The sequence below is a fragment of the Calypte anna genome, chromosome 11 (genome assembly GCF_003957555.1).
Source record: "Calypte anna isolate BGI_N300 chromosome 11, bCalAnn1_v1.p, whole genome shotgun sequence".
Lineage (NCBI taxonomy): Eukaryota > Metazoa > Chordata > Aves > Apodiformes > Trochilidae > Calypte > Calypte anna.
Window position 1 is genome coordinate 10,205,611 of NC_044257.1, and position 12,514 is coordinate 10,218,124.

The window sequence follows — 12,514 nt, forward strand, 5'->3', positions numbered from 1 at the left end:
TAAATTAGGCAATAGGATTCCAGACACCGGTTATGGCAAAAACGCACAATGTTCATCTCCATTATCTCTGTTATTTAAGTCTTTCAGAAACCACTAACCTTAACTCCTACACTCAAACAAGCACACACTAGCACACAGAGTTAAGCCAACTTTTTAACTCCCAGTCATTAAGGATGTCAAAACATTCTGATATATGATATAAACTCATTATGACTGGATTTTGTTTTTATTAATGTAAGGGTTAGGTTGTGAAGAACAGAAGATTTTTTTTTAAGCCTCTTACTCCTCAGAGACAATGTGATTTGGTGGTTTAGCATTGTAACATTTTAAAGGGCTTGTTAAGCCCTAATCAGAGCACATTAAGCACTAACATTTTTAAAGTGCATAATAAGACCTAAACGTTTTAATAGCATATTAACTTGTAACATAAACCAAATGCAGTCACAGTGTTGTCTTTTTCCTAGTGTTTTTCCTATAACAAGTTCAAGCAAGTAACTGATACTTTTAACAACTATTAGAAAGTTGAGGTTTTCTGTTTGTTCTTCCTGTTTTTTTTTTTTTTAAAAGGCAGGAGACTTCTGTATTAAAACATTTTGTTTGGAGTGAAATTTTAAAACTAATGCAGAAAAATTTACTTTGAGAGTTCATATTGCTAAATTTATGCTGCTAGAGAAAAGGATTCCTTTTCAGTGTATTAATATTTTGTACTGGAAAACATTTTTGCTTGAGAAATTTTACTCAGATCTGATAATTTTGTAGTCATCTGTGAACAAGAACTGTGTGATGGGCTCTTGCCAGTGATAAAGGTTCATGGAAAATCTTTGGGGATTTTCCCTCCCCAATACCACCTCCTGCATGTGATTCTGGAGAAAAGGTTCAAGTTCATTGATACCATGGCCCAACAATTTCCTTTGAGGAAAAAAAAAAAGTGAAGTACAACATAGCCTGTGAGCGTCTCTTCTTAATTAGTTTGGAACCTCTTGATGAGTGATTCCAGACGCACCTTCCCTTCAGGGAGCTGAGTGCACCACCTCTGCAACTATCCCAGCCCCTCCCAGATTATGGCAAGTCATAATTTGAGCCACCTTTTGGACCTTCATCTTCCCCATGGTATTGTGAGGGGAAGTTGTGGCTCAGTCATTTAGCTCAGGTTTGATTGCAGCTGGTACTGCTTTCCTATAGTGGCTGTGAGCCTAATACCTTCCATAGTGGTGGCAGGAGGTGGATAGTAGTGCCTTTGCAAAGCAGTTTATAAAATGAGTCTGGAGACATCTGGATGAAGCTTACTCAGAGCTTTCCACATAGTACTCAAACAGCAGTGGGATATGTACTCTCTCTTGATATGTACAGTCACAATGATGTGGAAATACACTTGTGGATTTGGTCCATGAGCTGTTGTATACATGAGATTGCCTCTGCATTATTTCCTGTTACCGTGAGAGGACAAGGTGCCCTAACTCAGTGGCCTGCAGATGACCACCTCTTCAGAGCTGTACATTGCTTCTGTCACTTTAGCACAGGCAGTGCCTCTCTGTTGCTCCCTGTCTGGCAGGCAGTGAGCAGGCTGCCTCAGGTGTCTCTCTTTAGGACATCCCAAAACTATGCTGAGGTTTCTGTAAGTGCAGATAAGTCTGGATAGGGTCAAGAGTCCCACAGTAGCTCCATCTTGCGAATGGGCGTGTTTGCTCTTTATAGAAAATTCTCCCTTTATTTTCACTTTTACAGGGCAGCTTCTAGAGCAAGACATTTTGTGGTGTGAGGAGGGCTGCTGCAGGGTTAAGAAGACAGTCCAAAGTGAGTGCAGGGCCTCACACATGAGCACAGCAGGGCTTTAACTCCTGAGTTTTTTTTTCTCTAGCACCTGGGGAAATGTCCTGCAATGCAACAGCAGGCAGGGGGTCATTTGTAGGGGGTCATCTACAGAGGATGACAATAATCCCCTATCCTTACTCTATAATAAAAAGTGACTGCAGAGAGGTAGAAGTAATTCTAATATACCTGGAGGGGTTTAACTACACCAGTGTAATTGTACAAAGTAACTGTGAAAGTTTTCCTGTGGAGACAAACTCTAGTCAGAGAGAGACATAATGCTAAAATGCTGTAGACCTCAGAATTATACAGTTGTAAAATGGTTTTGGTTGGAAGGGGCCTTAAAGATTATATAGTTCCAACCCCCTCTGCATCTTCCACTAGGCCAAGTTGCTCTAAGACTCATCCAGCCTCACCTTGAGCACTTCCAGGGTTGAGGCATCCACAGCTTCCCTGGGCAACCTGGAGTGTCTTTCACCAGAGAAATAACTCTGTACTTGCAGATTAATGATTCTTTATTTTTAGTAAATAACTTGAGTTAATAAAAGGAAAGGGATTCATGCTTGCATGAACTGTATTCTGCCATTAACACGACTGACATAGTGCAAAATGCAGGACATCTGCGGGGGATGAACCAGGACTGAGGACGTGTTGCTGTACTGATGTTCTCCTAGCCCCTGATATAGGCAGTGATGCAGAGGGTGTTCTTCAGGCCTTAAGCTCTTTAACAAATAGAAGAATGGAGGGGAAGCTCATTTCAGAAAGTCTGCCTAGAGCAAGAGCTCCAGTTGCACCCTGGGCTACATCTAGAAAGGTCTGTCTTTCTATTCTGATTCTCCCCCAGTCTCTTCCTCAAACCTGTCAGTTTTGCCTGTATCTGTCAAAAAAAAAAAAAAAAAAAATTACTCTTAGTTTGCCTATGGCTCCCTTGTGAGATTCAGATATCATGGGTCATCAGGAACAGAGTAATTAGGTTAGGATGAGGCTGTACTTAATGATCTTGGATGTCTTTTCCAGCCTGAGCAGTTCTATGGTTCTATAACTTAGACGAATCTGGTTGGGAACTACCTGTCTAAGGGTCCTTAGGTGCAAAGTAGATCTTTGTTGGGGTAGATCAACCTACATATCTGTTCTGCTCTTCCTGCTCTCCTGTCAGAGGAGGTGGTGTGCTATAAAGAACATTGCTCTGCACTGACTCTTGTTTGGCAGCATATCACCTGTATTAGTGACACCACAGGAAAGTATCAGATAGACAGCCTGAGTCATGAAGGATCAGCACTGACTGACAGCTAAAGGGAGCTGATAAAATACTGATGAGGGAGTGGCATACAGATTGCCCAAGTGCCACTTCTGAAATGTGATAAAATTGGCACTATATGTTTATCCTTATGATTTGTCATTTATGCTCTGCAGTATTGTTAGTGTGGAGCAGTGGAGCCATGTCATTCCAGGATCACAGAATAGTTGCAGTAGGACCTACAAGTCTCCTTATACAAATCCTCTGCTCAAGCACTGTCATCTAGAATAGGTTTTCCAAAACCAGACATCTTCTGAATATCTCCAAGAATGGTGATTCCACAATCTCCATGGGCAGCTTTTTACTTTTTATGGAAAACCCCTAAGCATTCCCTGTCCTGTGACAACAGCTTAGTGCAGGGTATGGTGTTATACCAGCAGCCATAGTGTATCGAATTGCTGTGGGCTGGTGGCTGTAAGGATGGCACTCTTTGTATCAGCATTGAACAATGGCAGCACTACATTGCTGCTGCTCAGCTTTCCCCATGTGAGCAGTTTCTAAAAGAAGGTGTGCTGTTCCTAATTGTTTTAGAAAATATATTATTACTCTTTAGGGGGAATATCTGACTATGTTAGGATGGCGTTTGTAGACTCATTCTTGAGATAATCAAATATTTGTCAATCATCTCTGTGTGGATGTAGGTCTGCACTGGTGACTTAGTCTGTAGTCAAAACCTTAAAGGATGAAGTACACTGGTTCTAGATTCACTGGCATCTTCATTTTGCATGTCCCACATGTAAATGCAAAAACAATTTACAATTTACCACACTTCATGGTTCCTGAGAAAGTGTGTTTTCAGTTAAGAAGAGGTCTTGGGATAAACCCTGCAAATCTGTGGACTTTGTGAAGTGTATTTCTCCTAAAGGTGGAAGGTATGGCTGCCTGAGACTGGGGGAGACTCAGTTGTGAAGAAGTATTTGTGAATTCCTGGGAAAGTAGGCTTAAAAATGGAGAGTGTGAAAGATTAGGAGAACCCGTTTCAAAAACCAGAAAACCAGCTGCTTTCCATATGGTGTATGCCACACTGAGATCATAACATTTCTAAGCTGGTAAATTGAGTGGAGTACCTGGAGCACCTTCAAAGCTTGTAAAAGCCAGCTAAGAAAATGCTTTAAGTGAACTCTGTAGGAACTGCAGAATAGTATTGCACATGTTGCGTTGTACCTGGATTAAGTGTACTCTTGAGAATGAGCCAATCTTACATGCTCATAGCCCTTCTTATTTCAATAGAAGTATTTGTGGATGCTGGATACTCAGTCTGTGTTTTGACAGGTATTGCTTCTATCTCATTGCATAGTTGCCTGCAGGTTACAGATACTGTTTTTGCAGAATGCAATGGATATGTCTACCAGAGAAGAAAGGCTCATACACTCTTCTACTTGTATGCTGAGCTGGTGGGATGTGAGTACAAACACAAGTACTAAGCTCAGGCAAATATACTTGCCTTGTTAGCAAGGGTTATCAACTCGGTTTCAGGACTGTGCTGAAGAAGCTATGTGGCTTCTAAAGTTCAGATAATGTCTGTTCAGACAAGAGAACCAGCAGAAAATTCTCATGCATACTAATCTATAAAGACATCTCCAATGGATAAAACACATTGGGAGACTGGAGTAGTTTTACTGAGGCAACATTTGTAAAACTTTTTTTGTTTAAACTCTTATTTAAAATACAAGGATATGTTTTAAGGCATTTGATCAACTTGACTACAAGAACTGATGAAAAAGAAAAAGATGTGGAGGGGCAAGACAAAAACAAAAGATTGCTAGATGTTTATAAACTCAACATTTTGAAATGACCTATATTATTGTTTGGCATGAATATCTTCAGGAATGAATAGTTTTACCTAGCTTGGCACAGACTTGAAAACTTTCAGTGGTGGAAATGAAATTGAGATGATTTCTTTTAATCAATGTGTATGTTTTCAATTCATTAATACAGACGAAGTTCTCTCTTGGATAGTTATTAAATTTAGCAAATGAATCTAACTTTTCCAGGCATCATTTACAGACATGAAAGCATGTGGTCCAGGATAAAAGTGCAGAGTGTGTGATGTGATATTAAGTACTGAAAGTTCTATATTAAATTAGAAGCACATTTCTCACCAGGTTAAAAGGGCAGGTTTGAACCTCTTCCAGTATGCATAAATATATAAAGGCTTTTGACAGAAAAAGTTGATGGGTAGAGGTGGAAGAGCATCATAGCTCCTAATTTGTGTCAATAGGTTGCTTCTTTTATAAAATGTGAGGAGTTTAGGTGAAGTACACTCCTTTTCAGGCAGTGTATAGAATTGTAACAGCTTTTAAATAGAGTGCAAGTTCTCTTTTTTTTTTCTTGGAACAAAAATGGTGATGTGCAATTCAAAAATCCTTTCAGATGCCTGCTGGGCTGGCAGGATGTCAAGTAGCTTGGCTTCACTGTCTCTCTTTCACTCCCTTCACATTGTTTACAGACAACATACTCAATTCCAACTGACTGTATTTAAATATCAACTAATTATGTGCAAGAAGATTTGGAAAAGGGCACCACAATAAGGAGGTTCCATATCTTCAACTGGTCAGGAAAAGACCTTGCTTCAGGCAAATCAGAAAGTACTGTCCTAAGCAAAGTTTATGGGACAGACAGAGAAGGAGGTTGGAAGAGAAAAAAATGCTTTCAGCCAGTGCTTCCTGGTGTCTGATTAGAACCCAGTGTTTGCCTCAGGTTGTGTACACTGATGTGAAATGTGTTCTAGATGCATCATGCTTGCCAGACCCAAGGAGGAAGGGACAATTCCCACAAGGTGCATTTCAGAGCACATCAGTATATCACTGCCAACCTGGATCTTAGCAGGGCTTGTGACTTAGTTGCTTCGTTTCTTGATTTAGGAATTGATTGTATACTCACAAATTTTTCTGACGTGTGTGCCTGTGTTAGCCCTGATTTGCCTGTAATGAGGACTGGAACTTTTGCACCTTGTAGTGAGACTAAATCATTCAAGGATTGTTAGTCCTGCAATACCTTTGCCATGGTGTTCTTGGAGGACAGGGAAGTTCTCCTGCCACCTTCATAGAATCATAGAATGGTTTTGGTTGGAAGGGACCTTAAAGACCATCAAGTTCCAACTCCCCTGCATGGGCAGGGACACCTCCCACTGAACCAGGTTGCTATAAACCCCATCCCTCCTGGGCTTGAACACTTCTTCAGAGGGGACATCCATAACTTCCCTGGGCAATCTGTGTCAGTCTCTTGCTTGCACTTACAGTGAATAATTTCCTCCTCGTGTCTAATGTAACTCTGCCCTCTTGCAGTTTTAAAGCATGTCATATTACTACATGCCATTATAAAAAGTCCCTTCCCCTCTTTCTTGTGGGCCCTCTTCAGATACTGGAAGGCCACAATAAGGATCCTTCTTCATGTCCTTTTTTTGCTGGGATCTCCAGAACTGCACACAAGACTCCAGCTGGGGTCTCAGGAGAGTGGAGTAAAGGGGAAGAACCCCTTGACCTGCTGGCCATGCTGCTTTTGATACAGCCCAGGACACAGTTGGCTTTCTGGACTGCAAGTGCACATTGCTGGCTCACGTTGAGTTTTTCATCAACCAACACCTCCAAGTCCTTTTCCTCAGGCCTGTTCTAAATCCATTCTCCACCCAACCTGTAATTGTGCATGGGATTGCCCCAATCCAAGTTCAAGACTTTGCACTTGGCCTTATTGCCTCTTGGCAATTCTGACTTTGCACTTGGCCTCACTTCATGAGGTTGACATGGGCCCACTTCTCAAGCCTCTCAAGGTCCTTCTGGGTGGTCTTTTTTCCCACCGTCACATTGACCACACCACACAGCTTGGTGTCATCAGTAAACTTATTGAGGGTGCACTCAATTCCACTGTCCATGTCTCCAGTGAAGATGCTAAACAGCACTGGTCTCAGTGTAGACCCCTGAGGTACACCATTCATCACTGATTTCCATTTGCACATCAAGAAGCTGACTGCAATTCTTTGCATGTGACCAGCCAGCCAATTCCTTTTGCACTGAGTAGTCCATCCATCAAATCTCTATCTTTCCAATCTAGAGACCACAATGTTGTGTGGGACAGTGTCAAATGCTTTGTACAAGTCACACTTGTCTAGGAAGGAGCCCTGAAGCATCTCAGCCCTAAGTGCTATAAGATATGATCTCAGACACAGGTAACTGAAACTGAAAGGTAAAGGGTAAAGTATGTCTGATTTTAGAGAAGGGGGCTTATATTTAGGCTAAGTAGTGTTTTTCTCATAAATACTTAGGTCAGCCATGGAAGTGATGATGTATGGAAGCTTTTTTTTTTTTTTGCTGTCAGCCAAAGAGCTTTCAATATGCCTGAATTTTTAAAATATACAAAACTTTCTCTTATTTACATCCTTTGGTTATATACCCTTTCTTGTTAAATTAGGTTGAAATAAGTTATGTGATGCATAGGGGAAATAACTGTGAGTCTGTTAGGCTTTATCTTCTCTTTTCTGTGTGATGTGGAGTGCTGCACATACAAAGATGATTAGTGACCAAGTGTGACCTGGGCTTTAATTCTTTATCCAGAAAATTCACTCAGCTTTGCACAGTCTCCTATCAGATTCTCTAATTTTTTGAAAAAAAGTCCAACAATAAAAAACTCAATGTCCAATAGTTTATCTCCTTAAAAATTATGTGACGGGGAGGGAAGAGCTGGATCCTGTTCTGACTAAGGAAATTTTTTTGGGGAGCTTCATCTACCAACTGTGCTTATCAGTTCTCAGGAATTACAATGTGGTTAGTTTACAGTCTATTATGAAAGCTTCATGCAATGTGTTAATGATATTGGTAATTTAGTAACTATGTTCTGCACTAATTAGTGAATCTGAGTATCATATTGCTCATCCTGGATCACTTTCAATGCTTCTGCATATTTTTTCAGTATTAGCTCTAGTCATTAAAGCATGTATGTACAAGCCAACATACCTGTGAACTTTGGAAAGAAACTCAAAGAGCCCAGTGTTTTATTATGTCTGTCACGTTAAGCAAGAAAACAATCTGGTTGTTTGATAAAGAGATTATTGTAGAAGGACAGCTTCTGTGGCTTAGGGAATAGAACTGACTAGAACCCTTTTCCATCACCTGTGTTAAATTTAGGCTGAAGGACAATGCTCTGTATTGAGAATATAGCTGAGTGAGAAGGTTTTGACACAATGAATCTAACTATACCCTCACAATTAAATATTTTGGTTATAGACAGATAAAATTAAGGGTTACATACTACAAGATCTCTCATGTTTATTTCTTTTTTTTTTCTTGTGTTATCATCTCCAACACTTTTAAAAATGAAGCATAAGTGTCTTCTGTGAAGTGACTGAATGGGAAAGCATGGAAAAGAGTTAGCATTACAATAAGAAAAAGCAGATATTTGGAAAGGGTCTTCCCTCAATATTAGATATAATAGCTAGTAACAAATTTGTGATGTGCTGCATTCTCTCAAGATCACTGTGAAATGCAGATGTGTTAGCAGTTAAAAATCTTTTGGGAGATGGATGGATGCTTCACTTAAAGAGCTAAGAAAAGACCTGTTGCCTGTTCCAACAGCTTGAATATTAATCTAGACTCCCCTGCCTTTTATAAAGTACATAGAAACAATCTAATGTAAGGATTGAACAGCCCTGTGGGAGAAACCCTAGAAGCTGTGAGAAGACTTGAATTGACATTTCAGATTAACAAACTAAACTGGATCACACAAAGACTTTGAAATGCTTACAATATCTGATGGCTGCCAGATCTTCATGTGATGTATGCTGTACTACAGCACACCAGCAGAGCCTTTTTGACCTCAGAGTGTAGGGATATGCATAGCAAAACCACATCAACTTCATTAGTTCTGAACTAGTTACTAGCACTCAGACAGAGATTTGAAGGTTTTATGAATGAATTCTCTAACATATCAGCTTCAGAATTCAAGACCAGTTAAAAAAAGTAAAATATTCAAAAATTAGTGCAGAAGAATAGAGAACACCTGAGCAAATACTGTTGTGTCTCTGTGTAAGCCTTTCCTGCAGCCTCATTTTGCACATTGCAGCGTTCACTCACATCTTGGGAGGGACAGAACAGCTGCAGGCAACCAAAGACACAGAATGATTTCCATGCACAGGAGAACCAAGGTGGTTAGGAGTTAGCAGCAAACAGAAAAGGGTTTAGCACAATATGAAATGTACTGATGTGAATTGTGGCAAAAGCCAAAAGCTGACAGATTTAAAAAGTGTGAGAGAAAGTTATGGAAGGAAAATCCATCAAAGACTGCGAAGCAGAGCGATACTACTTATGATTAGGAAGCTGGAGCAGTCACTGTTTACTGGGAGGCTGTACTGAGGAAGCATGACTGTGTGGTATCACTGCTGGAGCCTGGATACAGGATCTTGGTTTGATACAGTAATGTTTTCCTTATGTCTCTAATGAAATGCCCAGTTCCAGATCTGCCTTCAAATTGCTGATCCTGAACCAGCTGTTGGGGCTCTATAAGTAGGGAACGTACTGATACTGTACTGATATTTAAGCTGGGTGGAAACAGTTACTGCTTAAAAAAATCCTATAGAAAGTAAACACCTTTGCTGTTGTCTGCTAGCCTGCTGACTGGACATGAATTTTTAAAAATGCAAAGGTAAGGTGTTAATTTGATATATTTAAAAAGGAAGGAGAAAAAAAAAAAAAAGAGAAATTGCAGCCAAACAGGAAAGTTTCTTGGTCAGGAAAAGTTGATATGTTGGCTTGAAGCACTGACTGATAGGATAGTCTGTATTTTTCAGTATTTGTGGGGTAATCAGTTGTATCCAAATATCATTGTATTAGAGATTACTTTTTGAATTTCTACCTAACTTTGCCTGTTTTACTTGGCCTCTTCAGTGAGATTGTTCATTTCCATACTGTTAAAAGAATTCTTGTCTCTGGAAGGACAGAGATCTATCTTCCATTACATCTGTTGCTTTGAGTGAATAAAACCTGAAAATAGCTCCCCCTAAACAATTATTAATGCATACCTGCTGTAGTTTTTACATTCACAAAACTGGTATAGTTCTTGAGAATTCAGTATTATTAGGATCAAATTCAAGTTCCAGTAGAGCCAGAAGAATGTGTTTTGCATTTGACAATTTTTCCCCTGAGCATTGTAAAAAAATTTACAATTTTAAAATCAAAGATTTCTGCTAGTACAAGGGAATTCAGGGTGAAACCACAGCACACAAAATTACTACTGCTGGTGCATGACCCCAGGTTAAACAGTCATTTAACTTTATCTTGTATAATAGGTTACCAGATAGCAGTTAATAATTGAAGAGAATCCTGTATGTCATAGCAAAAGACTTCTATATTAAAAAATAAAAAATAAAAAGAAGGGAAAACCAGAAATTTTCTGAGAAAATTAGTGCATCTTTTTCTTTGACCTCTGAGCACATAAAATGTTGAGCTTTTGATCCCATATGTATAAAATGTATGAAGCAATAGAGAGACCTACCAGAAAGAGGAAATAATGAACAGAATAATGCAATAGAGTATGTTGGGTGTCTGAGCCCTAAGAAAGAGAGTTCACTGGGGACTTCACTGAGGGAAGACTGAGCTGGCCATAGTGAAATCCATGGCAGTTTGTCAGGCAGTTTTGTAATTCCCTCCCCCACAAAACTGGTAAAACTCGGTTATGTTTCACACTTGCTGAGCAGAAAAGCAGGCAGGTTTTTTTGAACCAATTCTGTTTTTCACTGCAGCTTTCTTGGTGAATATTCATGGTGCAAAAATATGAATAGGACTGTATTTAACAGGCTCCAACTCTGCTCTGAAAATAGTAAGATCCAGCTGTTGTCTGGGGCCCGAGGGCTCTGGGTTGATTCATCAGCTGGAGAACTTGGCATCCTCATCAGAAAAGCCTCCAACCTAATTCCTAATGTCCAGCTCATACTGTCCTTCAAGGAGCTGGCACAAAATGGAGGAGATACAGCCTATGCTTCACCCTGCTCTCCATTCCCCATGGATGCGCAAGGGATCCTCCATATGTATCCTTCTTGCTCCTACAGTGTCTTTTCTATGACTGGAACAGTACTGGGACAGTCTCTATCTGTTGAAACCTTTGGTACCATCTCTTCCTTTGTTGTCCTACTCTGGCTGCTGCTCAGGATGTCCTGCAGAGCACTCTGAAATGTGCAGTGGAAATATTTCCCCCTGCTTCACTTGATAAATTCTGTTCCTCTAGTGTAGAACAGGCATGACTTGTATTTGATAGCAAGGTCCTTCAAAGATGGTAAGCATTGTGTTTTTACCAGTTTTGAAACTTGATGAATAAGTTCAGGTTCTGGGAGATTCTAAACATCTGATTTTTCATATCACAGTTGTCACTGACTTTTGGACTATTATTATTATTATTATTATTATTATTATTATTATTATTATTCTCTCCTTCACACAAATATATCTGTTCCAGGAAAGATGTCATCAGATCCAGGGTGGGGTAAAGCAAGAGGAAGAGCTCCACCCAAGCTTGGTGGTTAGGACACTCATCTGAGATGTGGGAGATCCAGATTCAAGTCCGTGTTTTCCTGGTTCAGTGTGGGGGCTTGAAACTGAGTCTCCCACAGATCAGTGTTTGAGTCTACAGATGACTATCGAGTAGGGGATGCGGGGCTTGGTCTCCCAGGATATTTGAGAGGTTTTGTTTTATTTTTTTATTGTGCTGAAGACAAATTTCAAACACTGAAATAATTTTTGCATGAAATGGAACAACTCTTTTCCAGCCAGTCCTGATTCCTGACATGGCAAACTCAGCCAGGGCTCTGAGAAGCAAACTTTTGCCATGGCTCTGGAAATCAACATCTGGATGCAGAGCCATAACTGAGCCAATGTACATTAGAAGAACAAACTTTGGACTGTGTAGTTGGGTGTGCAAGCAAAAGCAGTCAGGCATTTGCCTACTGTATTTGAATATCTCTCCAACATTTGTTCCTGGACCAGAGTTTGCCCACGGAACACTTAAGGAGTGGGTAGATAGAACAACTAGGGCAGCTTTTCTTCACTGCAAATAATATCAAGATACTATTTCTTGTGGCTTTCTGCTCCTCTGCTTTCTCTGCATTAAATTAATTCATAGCAGTGCTTTGCGACACAAGCATACTTACATGGCCATATAAGTAGCTTTGCTTGAAGCTTTCAGGCTTGCCAACAAATAATCTAACTAAGGACCTGCTCGAAAGGTTAGCTGTGTATGGAAGTTGTGTATTGAACAAATACAGATACTACTACTTCCATGAAAATTTCATCTTTGACTAAGTCTGTTTAATGTCAGACAACATGGTTTGTTCTTAAAAAAAAAACAATAAAAAAAAAATCCTCTTTCATTTTGGTGTATTCAGGCAGCCTATCATCACTTCAAACAAGCTTTCACACAACATGTGAA